Source organism: Panulirus ornatus, chromosome 51 (assembly GCF_036320965.1).
Source record: "Panulirus ornatus isolate Po-2019 chromosome 51, ASM3632096v1, whole genome shotgun sequence".
NCBI classification, from domain to species: Eukaryota; Metazoa; Arthropoda; class Malacostraca; order Decapoda; family Palinuridae; genus Panulirus; species Panulirus ornatus.
In genome coordinates, this window is record NC_092274.1 from 1,348,510 (window position 1) to 1,366,220 (window position 17,711).

General features: G+C 46.5%; 1 protein-coding gene across 1 annotated transcript in view; it reads left to right on the top strand.

Moving 5' to 3' along the window:
- The first annotated feature begins 205 nt into the window (after nucleotides 1–205).
- Timp (Tissue inhibitor of metalloproteases) overlaps nucleotides 206–17,711 on the top strand; it is an 81,526-nt gene continuing 64,020 nt past the window's right edge. Inside the window, exon 1 of the mRNA XM_071691745.1 lies at nucleotides 206–1,014. The gene's annotated coding sequence lies outside the window, so the exon portion shown is untranslated. The remainder of the gene's footprint in view (nucleotides 1,015–17,711) is intronic.

The following is a 17,711-nucleotide window of genomic DNA, read 5'->3' on the forward strand; positions in this document are numbered from 1 at the left end:
AAAAGAATAACTGTATAATGAGTTTAACAGTCACTCGATGGTTTGTTAATGTTAAGTTAGTCGCAATTTAACGGGAGGATAGCAATACGTGACATATACACTAGGAAAGTGATTATGTTGGAACTGGTTCGTTGTCGTACAATAAGTCTCGACCCGGCTGCATTGCGTCGTTGCCTGGCGTACGACAGCTCCGTCAACACTGGCACTTGTGGGAAGTTGGTAACCCAAGCCTGTGCAGTGAGGTTGTTCCCTGATACTGTCGCGATGTGGTACACCCTAGTCAGATTTATTTAGATTCGTGCAGCCAGCAGGTGCTCTACATACTTCGATTATAGTGCGAATAAGACTTGGCTGATGGTGGATTGCAGGGAGAGTGTGGTGAGAGATGTGTGATGGTTTACAGGTCACGGACGAAGCTGAAATGAGGAGAGTGACGGCCTGCTGAGGGAGGCAGGACAGCCTGCAGCTTTGGCAAGCACTTGCTAGGCAGAAATAGCCTCGCCTTCATCGCCACCGACTCTCTGCTCCACATTGCGCTGTTGGAGATAACATTGGTCGGCTTTGGGGGGTGAAAGGATACCCTAAGCCCCTCGACGCTGCTCTAGTGTGGTTATATACATCGAATTTTGTGTATGTGGAGAGGATTTATATACGAAACATCTGATGGTAGTGAGCGACCGCTGATATAAATCAATCACACGTGTGGTGGAGCTGCACGGGCTGCCGTCCAGTACGCACCTCCTCCCAACCCACCTTACGACCTGCCCAAATCAAAACAAACAGTGGTCGATTCCCCAAGCCTAGGAACTCCCCCAGCGGGACACCAGCCCTAGTGGCGTGGCCGTAGCTCACACCTTTGTATGGATCAGTAGCGTGAAAATGGCCATAGTGAGTTAGTGGGAAGAGACGACAAGCTTGGATGTTCAAACAGGTGTGATCTGGCTGGTCGTAAGGTCGAGAATCGCCGACCAACCCGACACACACACACACACGGACACCACACGAGTGTTTAAGGTAAGTCTATACTTCGTGGGGAGGTAAGGGGAGGAGGGGAGGCAATACGTCGTGGAATTCATCTGTAAATAAACTCCTGGGGGGGAACTTATTTGTTTACAACTTGTCCTATGTTGTGATCAGGGCTGGACTATAGCTTATGTAAACACTCCAGAGCCACCGTTGATCGTAGGGGGCGCCCCGGGCGACGTGCTCAGTCATATCATTGTCGAGTGTGGAATAAATTGATGGTTTGCTTACTCTACAGCGGCGGCCATGCACCGCCCACGCTCAGCTTTCTCCAGCCTCCACCCGCCCATTCCCAGGCCTCTCACATCCAACCTCGCTGCTATTCCCCCAACCCCATTGCGCCATACCACAACCTCAACCTTAACCTTTCCCCGGAACGTTATAGTACAGATACACGACGTAATATTTTTTTTTTGTTATAACAGTATGAAGTATCTGGTAAGATATTCCCTTTGGAGTTAAGCGCATGCGCAAGCATGGCTGTTTGCAAGCATGCGTTTACAGTCGGCCAGTAGCCACAGGACAATGTAAGTTGATAATGTTTACCATGAGTTTTGTGGCTGGAAGTAAGCAGTGAGGAGGAGGAGGAGGAGGAGGAGGTCACCTTGTGGTGATGGTGGTGGTTGGTGGCAGCGATGACCTACTGTCCCAGCAGAAGCCACGGCGCTAGGGGCCACGCCCTAGCCTGCCTACTGGGAGGCAGTGGTCCAAGAAATTACTACGATGGCTTTTGCAAGTCACAGACTTGATAGTGCCGCATCTTGCGGTATCTTCATGACGCCAACCGGTAAATTATAACCTCAGTTACATTGGCACACCCTTGTGACGCGTAACAAAGTAATTGCCCCCGTCTGCTTATAACAAAATTAACAACCACCGGGTTGTAATGCTCTTGTAAGCTATGATAAAAGTATTAGAAATTTTCGTGGTGGTGATGGGTGCATTTAAGCGAGAAACCTTGACTTACATCAACTTCTTGATTACTTCTGCGAAAGATAATCAAAACCGTTATGTTTATTGATGCGCAGACCAAAATGGGTGATATTTGTCGTCATTAAAAGCTTGTCCATTCCTTGCCGGCAGATTTTAAACTAGGAAGTAATTTGTATGCAAAAGCTTCGTCCATATGGCCGCTGACGCCAGACGTAAACAACTTGGTCCAAAAATTCGCTGCTTCATCAGGAGGTACAGTGAACAGACGCTGTATATGCATACTGTGTTTAGTGTTGGCGGCGCATGCGTGAATGGCGTAAATACAGTTACTTTTGTATACATTATTAACGGACAAAAATAGCTCAGTAGGCACTCAGGTACTGGCAAAGTGGACTTTTGATATTTTATAATGATGCGAAGTATTTAATTACCTTCTTTGTAGTTTATCTGTAGTTCACTGTTAGTTATTATTTTATGGACCATTCATAATTTGGAACTGGATTAGCATGTAGGTAAGTGGGTAAGTGTTAGGGAAATAGGGAAGCAAACTGTTTTGCATATTACTTATTCGATATTTGATTTCATGTTTTCCCAAATAACTTCGTGTTTATGGTCTCGCTTGCAGGTGATGGTGACTGTTTAGTTATGTTGATGAAGAACTATTTCTGCCTCAAACACTTGGTTGAGAAGGTTGATGATGTGTTGAGGAACAGATGCTGATCCAAGCCGAAACTTTTTTTAATAAGGAAATTTGTTTATGATTTTAAGGTGATGTGTGAGAAAGTTACTGTTACTTTGGTCATAAAATGATCATAAGTCACCTTTTAGGAACGAGAGTACTTGTACTCCGCCACTGTACGACCCTTGGGTATGATGACGTAAAGTTTGAGGTAACCCTCTAATGGTCAGGTCAGAGTTTAGGGTCATCACACGCGAGGGTTTAAAGGCCATCTCAAGGGTGGTAAAGTTTCGTAGAGAACAGTTTACATATGTGTGTACTGTGGGGGGAAATGGAGTTTCATACTATGTTTATATTTGAGACTTGGAAAGAAGGCGCTTGCACAGGAGCAAGATATATGTGCGTGTATGTGTGTGTGTGTGTGTGTGTGTGTGTGTGCTAAATGTATATTATAGAGCGTCTGTCCATATGTCTGTAATCATCTTGTTCTGTTCGTTAACATCTTTATGAACGTACGAAAGAGAAACGTTTCCCAATCTTGTCCGAGCTGTGTCTTCACGTGAAGCCGTTCCTCTCCACCGCTTGAAAGGATTGCTCAATAACCGACCTGTTCGACCCCACAGTGAAGGATGTACATACAGTATTGTCATCATGCCTCTGCTTGACCCTCTGTGTCCTGATTGTGGCGCCGGTCTTGGGTTACAATTCTTTTCCCCTCGTACTTCAGACAAGACGTTTTGGTTTATGTGTAACTTTCGTTGCCCATCGTAGAATTACATATATATATTTTTCTATTCATTATATGCTTCTTCGGACTGGGAAAGCTGATGAGTGGTGAATATATTACATTTAGCATACCAGTTTGTGATGAATAGGTTCTTAATGTCTTCTCGTTGTCCATGAACTATATCTTGATTTTGAGCCTGATATCGCGTGCTTTACAAACATTGTGACAGTTTTCTTTATGCCATATTATGGATTATGTCGACTTCTGGACCCTCGTTTGCTTCTTGCAAGATGGTGTTCATAGTGTGGTGTGGTATAACACTTTCTTATCTTCATCACTTTACTTTTGTTTGTATTGAATTTCATTAGCTGTTGCCATCGCACACTGGACGTCTTTTAAGATAAACTTTGCCTCCGTGGTGAGGCGGTTGGCGCTCCTGGCTATGACGCGTTACGGGCCTCCCTGGGTCGAGCCCATCACTTAAGTTCGAATCCTGGTCGCGGCATTCGGTCCACAGTCCATTCAAGACAATCGCATGTTTATCAAATGGCGTCCTAGCTTCGTCTCTTCGATGTATATCAACTGACTTATATTTCTCTCTTGTGTCTCCCCTGATGATGTGATTTTTACACGAAAGTGCACTTGGGAACTTATCGTGTTTCATTTTCCCCGTGATCCTTTCCAATATATTTATATATATATATATATATATATATATATATATATATATATATAATATATATATATATATATATATATATATATATATACCGTTATGTGTCCTTGATTAGGGCGTTCAGTTTCCCGTGCCGTCTCAGCTAACATAAAAAAGAGCCATGTTGAGACATGACTTGGGAGCCTCTGCCTAATGGTATACACAGTTTGAGAACAACTGAAGGCCCAGTAGCAAACCCTGTGGGACACCATTCATGTCTTGACAGAAAAGACCTCATGACCTCCGTTCCGTCGATCCATCCGTGGTACTGCCCTTTTCCCATTTTTCATTATATTGTATAGGTTTTAAATCAGTTTTCTCGCAAGGGTAAGCGTCAAATGCTTTCTTTGCTGTTTTAAAAAGCAGTGTACCCTTCCATTGCGGTGTACCCGTTCATTCTCCCTCCCGGAGTTTGCCGTGCATGATTAACATTTGCTTTCTTCACACATACCATTCCTTATCTCAATTCTTAGAAGGTTTTCCCTCACTAGGCTGTCCACAGAATGTTTCCACGAATATCTTTTTTCGATCAAATTACAGACCACACGTGTGTGTGTGTGTGTGTGTGTGTGTAACCAAGGGTTGGGAGGTGTGGTTGTGGTAGCTTAGGTCGTGATGTGGGTTATCACAGTCAGTTACGAATCGTGTTATGTTTCCTAGCCAAGTGTGTGTGTGTGTGTGTGTGTGTTGAGGAACAGTTGGGGAGATGGGTGATTCGTTGGCTTCCCTCACCCAATGGTTTATGTGTTTGGGTTTCGTCTGACCTTGCCTCGCCGGACTGCTGAAGGTTTAATCAAGCGTCTACAGTGCCCCGAGGAGTGTTCTGCCCTTATCTTTCTATATCCGGCCCGGATGTGTGAAGTAATTTGAATGGAACTGAAGTTCCTTATGCCTTGCATCGGAGGAATGTTAATTGGTAATATCGTTGGTGGAGAAGCAAATGTATCCCTGAGTATGTATGAGAGGCAGTCAAACAGCTTTGCAAAGAAGGTGTATCATAAAAAATAAGGCAGCCACTTAGATGGTGTATATATATTTTTTTTGGTATATATAATTTCCGTTCATCATAGTGCACGTCCTCAGACTGTCGTGTAAGTTCATGATTTCAGTCTCACACAAGTCTTCTGGTCGTCAGTTAAGCCAGGCTGCAGCTGAAAGTGGTAATTTCCCCAGTTATTCTCAAGACCTCAACACTGCCACCACGCCTGTGGTGGGGTCGCGAAGTTCCCACACACAACACGGTCAGTTGTGGTTCAGGTCTGGGCTGTAGGGAGGAGGGTGGCGCACTTGCTGAAAACCACAGACGCGAACACCAGAGGTTGTGTACCACACGGCCGAACCACTACGCTGGCTCACACCTCCTTACCGTCTCTCCATGTTGCCTCTGCGCGTCGAGTCAGGTCAGCGGCATGGTGGTGAACTACGCATCAGCATCCCTTTGAAATTCCAGGAAAAGAAATGAAGATACTGATCTTTCCAGTCCAGAGTTTTGCATCATAAAGATCGAAGGTGCTTGGGTTTCCATAGCTAGAACTCCATCCTGGAGTCTGGATCCCAGTGTTGTACGCTGGTCTCATCGTCTACCAGTAAACCAGACTGGAAATAAAGTTGGTTGGATAAATAACCTCTCACGGCTCCAGGAGCGTGTGGCCTGAGGCATCCCTCTGGGGTCGATCCTGTGTCCCAAGGTTGTAGGGAAGTCATCCTGCTGAACCTGCAGCAGACGTGACCAAAAGCCTCACAGACACACCTGCATCGCCATACTCCAGACCTGGACTTTGGGGGAGCCACATTCCCGCTCATCACTAACATCCGAAGGCCCTCCTGACCCCTGGGGCGGGCGGGTCATCCTCGAGACTCACACAGCCGCGTTTGACCTCGGTGACCCGCTTCCTTACCGCCTCATCCATCGTACAGAAACTTAGTAACAACTTTGCAACGCTCGGATGCTCTGGTTGTGGAATGTCTCGTTCGTTTTCTCAAAAGTTCGCATGTAGCCATCCTTCCTTATGGGCCTCCGACACGAAAAAGAAAAACAAAGTAAAAATATTCCCGAAACAAATTGAGTAATAGACCCGCCACAAACATGGGCGGGACTGGACGTAGCCCTTGTGACCCCGGAACAGGTGAACGAAAGCAACAGAAGCCTCTAATGCCCTTAAAAAATGAAATCCCTAACATCCTGCTGAGATTACCTTAAATCACTGTGACCGAAACGCAATGAAAACAGTCTGCGGAGGCCGTAAAATCCCACATACATGGCGCTACCCTGCAGACGCAGGCAACATAAAAGATAGGATAATGATCCCACAACACGAGAAGGTCCAGAATTGTCTGGAATTACCGTCGATCTCGGCGTTGATATGGCTGGCGGCCACGGACGCGCGCCCCTCGCGACGACGCGCCCCCCCTGACCCGGGGACTGAGTTTACACAGACGTCCGCTGCCCTCCTTCCACGTCGGTCCTTTAAGGTCACAAGCGTCGGCCAGGCGCCGCTTGATGGCTTCTCTCTCTCTCTCTCTCTCTCTCTCTCTCTCTCTCTCTCTCTCTCTCTCTCTCTCTCTCTCTCTCTCTCTCTCTCCTCGACCGTCAGCGTCATGATCACTCACACACAACCGCCGTCACTGGGACGCGTTAGGCACATCTCGGTGTTTACCCTCGTGGTGCTCCAGCTGATAACGTGTCTTGTCTTGTACCTCGATACAACGCTGAAGTGAGGGGGCCGCTGTGACATGAGCCACGCACACTGACATAACACTGATGATCTCATTTCACATGGACAAGTGCCCACGATGGGCGTACGAAGCCGCCGTCGCACCGTTTACGGTGTTCTGACGCTGTCCCCCGCCATGAGTGTCGGGCTGTTGTATTTACAGTCACAACCTCATCCTCTCCACAACCTCTTAGATAAATAGCCACATGGGCTCAGCATGGGGTCATCTGCAGTACTAAGAACAAAGACTTCCCACAGCTCGTTTTTCGCAAGGACGCGTAAACTGCTCTCAGTTAATTGTAATCATCTCCAAAGTTTTTCACATTGGATGAGGTCGTTGATGGACATTGCCGTTAGAATTGGCTTGGGACCAACGAAGTGATCCTGATGCTTGTTTGACGAAGACCATGTCGCCAAGATCCTGACAACCCAACCCCCCCTTGGTTGTAATGGACTGGCCTTCATTAACAAGGGTCGCACAGTCGTGCTCAAAGGGTTTGAATCATCCACCCGGTTGTTACAACTGGTTTCTCTGATGACGTGTGGAAACAGAAGTGTACTTCTGTGATCAAAGGAGAGAAAACGAAGTGTCCACGACCCAGACTAGGAGAAAACGAGAGACGGCCCAGCATTGCATAAGAAAAACCAAAACATTGAACGTAAACACCAGACACGAAGTCGGGTTTTCTAGTGTGGTCAGTCAGGTTGTTGTGTGTTATACTCCAGTTAACGTAGGCGAGTTCGAAACCCGGTGTAGAGAACACACGTCCTGAAGGAGGTTACGAATGTGTTCCGACTGCCCTCAACCCATTGCTTGGCGGCGACCTTTGAGTGCGGGCTGCCTCCCTCAGTTGCCGTTGTGCCTCCAAGAACAGGAACTCTCTTTGACGTCTTCTACTTCCATATAAGTCATGACGTGTCTCATGACAGCCACTGTGGTAGGCTAGACCCTTCCTACACCCCCCCCCCCCCACCACTTTGGGGTGACACCCCCCCCCCCCCCCCCTCCCTCGTCGGGAATCATCCGCTAAAAATACTTGTTTTGTGTCACTGCGGCCCGCCAGCAAGGTCAGTCAGGCTTTACCCCCGTCAACAGGGCTGGTCTTGCTACACCCGGCCCTCGCTCGCGCCCATTGGTATATATGGCTTGTATTCCTTCTGAATGCATGATGGCCCCTGGGTTCGAACCCCTCATACCCCAAGGTCACTGATTACGTGTCGGCCACCGGGCGGCCACTGGGTTCTGCTGACTGTAAGAGATACCATTCCCCAATGAGGAATCTTCGAACGATCGCACTTACGGCGACCTTAAACCTTCGTGGCATAAACATGCTATACTCTAGGTCGGGATACGAACCCATATGCCAGAGTTGTCTTATCCACGTAGATCAGAGGTGGGACTCGAACCCTGGCAGCGGGAGCATGTAATAAATGGAGATATACTGATATACACTTGACGTTAACGGCCATTGGAATCATCCAACACCAAAGTTGCAGTACAGTATCATGTTTCTCATTGACGAGGTCACCGCCGTGGAAGACCCGCCAGTACGGTAAATACCCACAACCATGTTTATTTACATCAAGATGGCCGAGTGTGTGTGTGTGTGTGTGTACGACGGTGCTTGAAAGCGCACCACTTGGTCTCGGCGTTGCCAGACGTGCGCACGTAGTCTAGTGGTACGATCACTGCTGCACGAATCGTATAACACCAGTGTTTTCATCGTTGATGATGTGGTAATGTATTGATGCACCGCGTCATCACATTACAGCAAGACAGAGGGTAAATGAATCTTTTAACTACACGACCCACGCGTCGCCCAGACACACTCACCGTTTTCTTTTTTTTTTATCCTCCAATGTTTTCATTTTCTGTCGTCGCGTCTCGTGGATTTCATCACTGTTGTCTTCGCCCATCATCACCCTCTTGTCTTCATTGTGTTATCACCAATGTTGTGGTAGTCGTGGACGTCCCCCTCCCTCCCTTGCTGCTTCATTATCAACATAGTATTTTCTTTTCCCCCTTCGTCACAGTAAGACCCGACGGCGAGGCTGTGTTCTGGGAGCAGTGCAACACGTGTGGGTGTTTACGCGTCAGTGGCAGACTTGCGAGAGTTATTTCATTGGTGAGGCTGTGTGCTTTTGGTGGGGTTCCGATCTCTGTCTCGACGCGTCCATGTGCTGCTGTCATGGAAGCCGCTCGTCATGCAAAAATGGACGATTTCTTGTAAAATATATTTGTTTGGTGCGACTGTGGATTTGCCGGGTTGTTTACTGGGCTTTGTGTGTTTAACCCTTCTCTTTTTTTTTTTTTGCGAGGTTTTATGTTTGTGTATTTTGTTGGGCGACCTAATGTTCGCGGCCTGAACCAGTTGGTGTGGAGATGTCAGAGGTAACCAGGTCTGTGGGGCCTGGGTGTGGGTGAGAGGCCATGGCGGCCCCCGGTGTAGTATATACATGACGGCTGGAGATTCCACGGCAACACACGAAGTCGGTTTTCTGTTCCTGGCGCTGCCTCGCAACGCGGGAAACGGCACTTAAAGCACAAAAGATATCTTTATTTGTTTTCATGTTTATTGATTCATGCATGTTTTTTTTTGTACCAGTTTATTGAAAGGATGGCCATCTTTTGTTACTTCCTTGTCCACACATACATACATACATACAAATCTAGGTTAGGTTGGGTCCCCAGGAAGCGTCAGGTCGTGCGTGTGACCCCCTGAGTTTCCCTAACCAAACCTGACGTGGCCCCAGGATGAAGGTCGACCATCTTTTTGTCTCGTGTACGTCAGGGAACATCGTCGAGTCCTTGACTGTACGTAGGAGGGACTCGTGGTGGAGGGTCTCGTACATGTGTGCCGACCGGGTCGAGAACACCTCGAGGTGGGGGTCCTCTCTCTCTCTCTCTCTCTCTCTCTCTCTCTCTCTCTCTCTCTCTCTCTCTCTCTCTCTCTCTCTCTCTCTATCTATCTATCTATCTATCTATATATCTGTCTCCCCGAGCCTTGATTCTAGGTTCGCCCCAGGATTTTAGGTGTAGGGCAGGCGCTGCTGATGTAGGGCCTTAGCCTCAGTGCAGGTCGGCAACACGGTCTCCAGGCGTAAGAGGCGCCCACCTCCCTCCCGTAGGATGACCTGATACCATCTGGATGAATGACCTCAGGTCTGGATGGGTGACATCAGGTCTCTGGCCATGGGTGACATCAGGTCTCTGGCCATGGGTGACATCAGGTCTCTGGCCATGGGTGACATCAGGTCTCTGGCCATGGGTGACCTCAGGTCTCTGGCCATGGGTGACCTCAGATGTCTGGCCACAGTATGAAGTTCTATGACAGACGGGGGTCGAGCGCCAGGGTCACTGAGCGTCAGGGACAATATGAGGGACGACACAGCTCCTCAGTTGATAAGTTCGTCTCAGTTTTATGTTTACTTTGGTCATTGTGTGGGGGTGTTCACCTGTCTCCCCGGGGGTCTGCCTCTCTCCCCACCGTTCCCTCCCCACCACTCCGCAAGAAGCCTGTGAGAACCCTCCCTCCTCCCCTCCCACCTTCCCTCCCTCCCTTTGCGTGTGTGTGATTACTGTTTGTGTGTTGCACACGGAGAGGTTTACACTTGTTTTGCCCCATGTGTGGCTGGGCGTGTAATTACCAAATTGTAATTTTTGATTCGTGTGTATATATATATATATATATATATATATATATATATATATATATATATATATATATATATATATATATGTGTGTGTGTGTGTGTATGTGTGTGTGTGTGTGTGTGTGTGTGTATTATCCCTGGGGATAGGGGAGAAAGAATACTTCCCACGTATTCCCTGCGTGTCGTAGAAGGCGACTAAAAGGGAAGGGAGCGGGGGGCTGGAAATCCTCCCCTCTCGTTTTTAATTTTCCAAAAGAAGGAACGGAGAAGGGGGCCAAGTGAGGATAATCCCTCAAAGGCTCAGTCCTCTGTTCTTAACGCTACCTCGCTAGCGCGGGAAATGGCGAATAGTATGAAAATATATATATATATATATATATATATATATATATATATATATATATATATATATATATATATATATATATATATGTGTGTGTGTGTGTGTGTGTGTGTGTGTGTGTTTGTTTGTGTGTGTGTGTCTGTGTGTGTGTGTGTGTGTGTGTTTGTGTGTGTGTGTGTGTGTGTGTGTGTGTGTGTGTGTAGAGAGAGAGAGCTGGCTTCCACGCCCCAGACAGACAGCGTTATCTACCCTCCTCGGAATGTGTTTCCAAGGAACAAGGAATAGATCCCACCCGAGCCGGGCCAGACTTGGCCACCAGCTTTATTGAGAGGATCTCCGGAGCCTTATTGTAGCGCCTGCCTGCGCAACCCAGACTTATTAACTTAACCACGAGAGCCCAATTATGGAGCCTCACCGTCCACTCCTCGTTAATGAGTTCCCAATTAGGTAATTGTCGCTGATGTTAACATGAGCCGTACCTAGGAGAAGGGGAGGGTTGCACACCAAGCCAAACAACCTTACCATGGATGACGTATGTACAGTTTACTGCCTGGTCAGTATAGATGGCGGACTCCATACATGTGTGTGTGTGTGTGTGAGGACATGGTAACCCACAGACTCGGGGGCAGCAGCAGCAGCCACGGCGGCAGATGAAGAGCCGCTCTCTGGTTTTCTGATCTTGGTTGGAATTTGGCGGGATCTGCTGTCGTCTCGACTGGCATTATGAGTTCACAGGGTTCGTATCTCAAAACGCAGATGGATGGGGTCGTGACGTTATTTTTTTTTTCTCTCGACCCTTGAACACGACAACTACACCCTTATGTACGATTACTTCATCCTTGAGTACGACAACTTCATCCTTGAATACGACAACTTCATCCTTGAGCACGACAACTTCACCCTTGAGGACGACTTCATCCTTGAATACGACAACTTCATCCTTGAATACGACTTCATCCTTGAGTACGACAACTTCATCCTTGAGTACGACAACTTTATCCTTGGGTAAGACGACTTCACCCTTGAGTACGACAACTTCATCCTTGAGTACGACAACTTCACCCTTGAGTACGACAACTTCATCCTTGAATACGACAACTTCGTCCTTGAATACGACAACTTCATCCTTGAGTACGACAACTACACCCTCGAGTACGACGACATACAACCCTTGTAGCGCGATTTTTACTGCACTTGAGTATGATGGCCTCATGCCCTCGGGATCAGGTCAGAGGCTGAGCTACCATGCCGAGGGTCGTGCTGTTGTTCTTAAGGAGTTAAGCGGTGTCGTCTTGATCCTACAGTGCCGACTGCCCAAGAGCCACGTCTCCCCCTCCCTCGGGAAAGCGGTGTTCACGACCCTGCATCACCGAACGCTGGGGAGAGAATCACATACGAGTCTTTGGGATGGTGAGGAGGAGGATTTACCTCATTGATGGCCCAGACAAACACCGAGATGAAGGTCAGATTTATCTCAAGTCTCAAAGGCCTCCTTCCCAATTGTCTCGTAAGACAGAGCGATGATGATGTCCCAATGGCTCTTTCTCATTGTCTTCTACTGTGTTAGGGTTCGATATCTGTTCTCCTTTAAGGCCTGTTTTTGTGTTACACTATGTTTTGGGTGAGACAGTGCTATACATGACTTTTATTCTGGTATTTTTGGGGTTTCTAGTATTATTTTAGGTCTTGTAGAATTGTGTATTTTTAGTTCTTTTCGTTGAAATGGGGTTGTTTCTCTTTCTTTTGGGGTAGTCATACCTAAAATTTGCCCTCCCCCTTTTTTTAAGGGCTGATTTTTAGGGCCAAAGGCATATAGCGCACACGTCCCCATTCATACACGTCCTCAAAGCCTCCTTGACTTTGAACTACAAAGTCATTTGGTGACCTCAGCGGAGAGTTTGGACTATAAAGCTTTTGTTAAGTCCCCTCTGGTGCACTCGCTCACAATACAGACTACTGTTAAGTCTTCTGGGAAGTGTCTTCTCGTAATTTCATAGTTCTCAAGACAACGAATATAGTTCGTGAGCGAGTTCTGAGAGGGAGCCACGGCTGCTAGACCCCCGTCTCAAGTTGAGGTTGCCCGATTTCCACAGGCTAAATAAAGGCTGTGGTGTTCCATTTCTACTCACTGTCCAGTTCAGCGGTGCCTCCTCCCTCACTATCTAAGCTGTCGCAAGTCATTTCTTACTATCTGAACTATGGTGCTGCATCTCTCACTATCCAGGCTATAGTGCGTCATCCCTCACTATCCAAGGCTATGGTGTTTTATCTCCCTTTATCTTTAGCTATCATACGATCTGTCTGAAGATCTAAGGTTATCGTGGTAGTCTGTCTGGGTTATCGTCTTATCTCTTCTAATCATCTAAGACTATCGTGCCATCTGCCTCACCACCCAAGGTCACTATCTCACCATCCAAGGCCACTATCTCACCATCCAAGGCCACTATCTCACCATCTAAGGTCAGTATCACCATCCAAGGTCACTATCTCACCATCCAAGGCCACTATCTCACCATCCAAGGTCAGTATCACCATCCAAGGCCACTATCTCACCATCCAAGGTCACTATCACCATCCAAGGTCACTATCTCACCATCCAAGGTCACTATCTCACCATCCAAGGTCACTATCTCACCATCCAAGGCCATTATCCAGATATGTTTACCACAAAGCTCATCTTCCTTAATGTCTCATAATTACGTCTTCCTGGGTAGTTCGAGTCAACTACTGGTATTGCTGGTGTAACGGACCCCGTGACATTAAGCACCAGACTCCCAATTAGAGCAATTTGATGTGTCGGCAATTGAATAATACCAGTATTACTTCGTGCTCAGAGGCAGATGAGCCCCCCCATCCCATTCTCTCCTGGCACGCAGGAACGTAGAGCCTTGCATCAAAAACGTAGATACTGTTTTCTACTTATGATAGAGTCACCTTGTTACGTCAGTGTGTTGTTAACTCGCTCAGCGACGAAACGACCCTTGAGCACGACAGTACGACCCTTGGATACAATGGCTTAGCCTTTTGACCAGACGGACTGACCCCCCTTCACTGATCAGGTTCAAAGTCCAGACCATTACATCCAAGAGCCGTACCGTTTGCTCGTACCGTTTGGAGACGGTGAATTATACTGCCGAAATTGGCCTCGCTGTTTTTCCCGCCCGTTCTCGGGGAACCGTATGGACAAAAACATCAACAGAGGGCGGAGTCTCCCCCCTCTGGTGGGAGCTGAGGAAACCACAACATAAATTGAATTCTCCGAGCGGTTTTATGATTGAAGAAAAACGTAAACACTGGGTTTGATTAACGTCGGGGCGCACTACATTAACTCATTTTATTTTTGCGTGCGTCTGAACATGCTGGGTGGTGGGGGGGGGTTGCTTGGGGCTATTGAGAATAGCCGGGGCTCCTGTGGTCACCCTGAGGGGAAACTCTGAACTTAGGTTGGTGACAGAGTGGCCTAACGTTGAGGTGTTTAGATGGTAGGACAAGTGCTCATCACTTTAAGATTGTCTTGCAGAAGAAAACTTACTAGAAACACGAGGAATTTGGTACAAGATCAGACGGGTTATCTGCACCAGAGAGCTGACGGCTTTCAGAGATCGCCGACGAACCCAACCTCAACACAAGGCCAAGAAGCAACACAAGCAAAGCCGCCCGATAGCAGCAGCAACACAAGACTGCCGGCGGCAACACAAGACTGCTAGCAACAACACAAGACTGCCGACAGCAACACAAGACTGCCGACAGCAACACAAGACTGCTAACAACAACACAAGACTGCCGACAGCAACACAAGACTGCTAACAACAACACAAGACTGCTAGCAACAACACAAGACTGCCGGCAGCAACACAAGACTGCTAACAACAACACAAGACTGCCGACAGCAACACAAGACTGCTAACAACAACACAAGACTGCTAGCAACAACACAAGACTGCCGGCAGCAACACAATGGAAACCTAGACAGAAATCCTATAGCGACATCTGACGTGGGACGTACTTAAGATGGTGGAGGGTCAGACTCTGAGATTTGGGCTGGTCCCCTTCGGATTATGGGGCTTAGTGAGAGAGAGAGAGAGAGAGAGAGAGAGAGAGAGAGAGAGAGAGAGAGAGAGAGAGAGAGAGAGAGAGAGAGAGATCATGTTACATCTCTCGCCCTGCGGGAGGTAAATGGGATTACTGTGATGTACGTTTCTCAGGCAGGATTAACAACCCCCCATGCCGGACCCCCTTCCCCACTCCTCCCCCAGGACAAAAACGTGACTTGTGTACCAGATATCTTTTTCTCCATCTGTTTATCTCTCTTCTATCTGGCTATCTGTCTCTGTTTATCTGTATATCTGTATGATTCTATCTTTACACACACACACACACACACACACACACACACACACACACACATATATGTATATATATATATATATATATATATATATATATATATATATATATATATATATATATATATATATGAATTAGTTGCGTCTCTTCCTTGTATATCAATCGACTTATACGTCTCTCTTTCTTGTATCTCTCCTGATGATGTGATCATTACACGAAAGTGCACTTGGCATCTTATCGTGTTTCATTTCCCCGTGGATTAAAAGGAATATATATACATATATATATATATATATATATATATATATATATATATATATATATATAGAGAGAGAGAGAGAGAGAGAGAGAGAGAGAGAGAGAGAGAGAGAGAGAGATCTAAAGATGTATAAGGGTGATGGTTGGGAGTAAGAAAGTTGTAAGCCACAGGGGACAGAAGGGGGGGGGGGGGTGGACTGGCTGGCGCCAGGTGAAGTCAAAGGTCAGGTGTGACGCCGCATGTTCCAGACCCGCCGTGGGGGTCGGGTGGTGGACTGTACTACTCTCCCAGCAGCTCACACGTCAGGGCCAGGGCCGTAGCCAGGGTCTCTGTGGCCTGGTGCTGGCCCTGTGACGAGAGAGAGAGAGAGAGAGAGAGAGAGAGAGAGAGAGAGAGAGAGAGAGAGAGAGAGAGAGAGAGAGAGAGAATAATGATAATAAGTGAGACAGATGCAGTCACACGTACTGGTAGACATGACTTGCGTATTAACCTGACACAGGTCGACATCTGGTATTTCCTGATGCTGAGAGAGAGAGAGAGAGAGAGAGAGAGAGAGAGAGAGAGAGAGAGAGAGTTAGCTCCACCATGGAGAGGTGGTCACTTGGTTTTCGCAGCAGTTCGTCATCTGGTCTGACCCCAATATTATTGTTCTTAATATTTTGTTGTTCCTTTATATATCCTCCCAGGCTTTTTCTTTAGGACTGTAAATTGTTGATAATGATAAGAGTAATGATAATGGTAATAATGATCATGAAATTAATAATAATGATAATAATAATAATAATGATGATAATAATAATAATGATAATAATAATAATAATAATAATAATAATAAAAATGATTATAAAGTTATACTGAACTGACTGCACATAGAATATATATATATATATATATATATATATATATATATATATATATATATATATATATATATATATATATTGTACTAAATCTGTTGCACTAATTTTTACAGCATTTTGAAGCGTATAACATTGACTTGCGTTACTTTCAATTAGACGTTATTTATAATTTGACCACTTCTCTGTACTTAAAAGCACGTTTTGATACATTTATTTATTTAGATCTTCAGAGTACAGTAAAAGTGATTGATCTTTTACAGCTTGGTCGTGTAAGGTACAAGTCTGTAGTGTACAAGTTTGTTTTCCTATATAGAGCCAGGATGGTGGTAGACTGGGGCCACATTCCCTCTTTAAGTCGTCAGGTCAGTTCACAGGGTCATGCTTGCATGAGGGTTTTGGCTGGGTCCTTCTCTGTCGGCGACCTTGTGTGCGTACTGAATACCAGTTGGGTTCCTGTAGTGGACCGGTTGTGATTCAGTGTAAGGTAGATATATCACGGTGATTGCTATTATTATTATTATTCTTTCTTTCTTTCTTTCATACTATTCGCCATTTCCCGCGATAGCAAGGTAGCGTTAAGAACAGAGGACTGGGCCTTTGAGGGAATATCTTCACCTGGCCCCCTTCTCTGTTCCTTCTTTTGGAGAAAAAAATAATAATCATAATTATTATTATTATTATTATTATTATTATTATTATTATTATTATTATTATTATACATCATTAATGATCATCATATGCTGTCTTTATCATGACCACCACTCACGTCGTACTTCTGTCATGTCCTTTTTTGTCATTATTATTAACTTCAGAGCCTGATTATCAAATTCTCTTGTGGTGGTCACTGTACTAAAGCCGGACCTGGTCATCGTGTGACCTCTCCTGGCTCTCTGAACTGGTGAATCTGTGACCCTGCGTGTCTCCCTGATCTGACCAACTTGTGACCTCTACGTCTCCTTAAGCTTGGCCTTATGAATTATGAATGTATGATGTATCAACAAACATCAGTGACACACTGCATACATGTTGCGGCCGCCCATGTAGACACACACCTCTTGCCGCCCACTTATAGCCCCCGGCCGCCCGCACATACCTCTTGCCGCCCTCAATATGGCCCACCCACGCATATTTTTAGCGCGGGGTCTCGTCTCTCACCAGAGGAGGGGAGCAAATTCTCTCCCTGTGAACGAAACAAGAGAGCCACTCACAGGAGCGACAGGGAGAGGCAGTGAGTGTTTCCTCTCACTCGAGGGCAACCACTCCCACTCTCTCCCCTCCCCCCTCGGGTAGTGGTAGTGGAGGATGGGGATGGTGGTGGGAGTGGAGGAGACAACAAGGTCCACCTTCACCTGAGATTAAGGTGATTACATGTTATTATGGGGACGTCTGGAACGTTTTTAGACTGGTGGCGTTCTCTGGGGTAGGTAAGGGGGCCTTGGGTCCCATGTTCTTTTTTG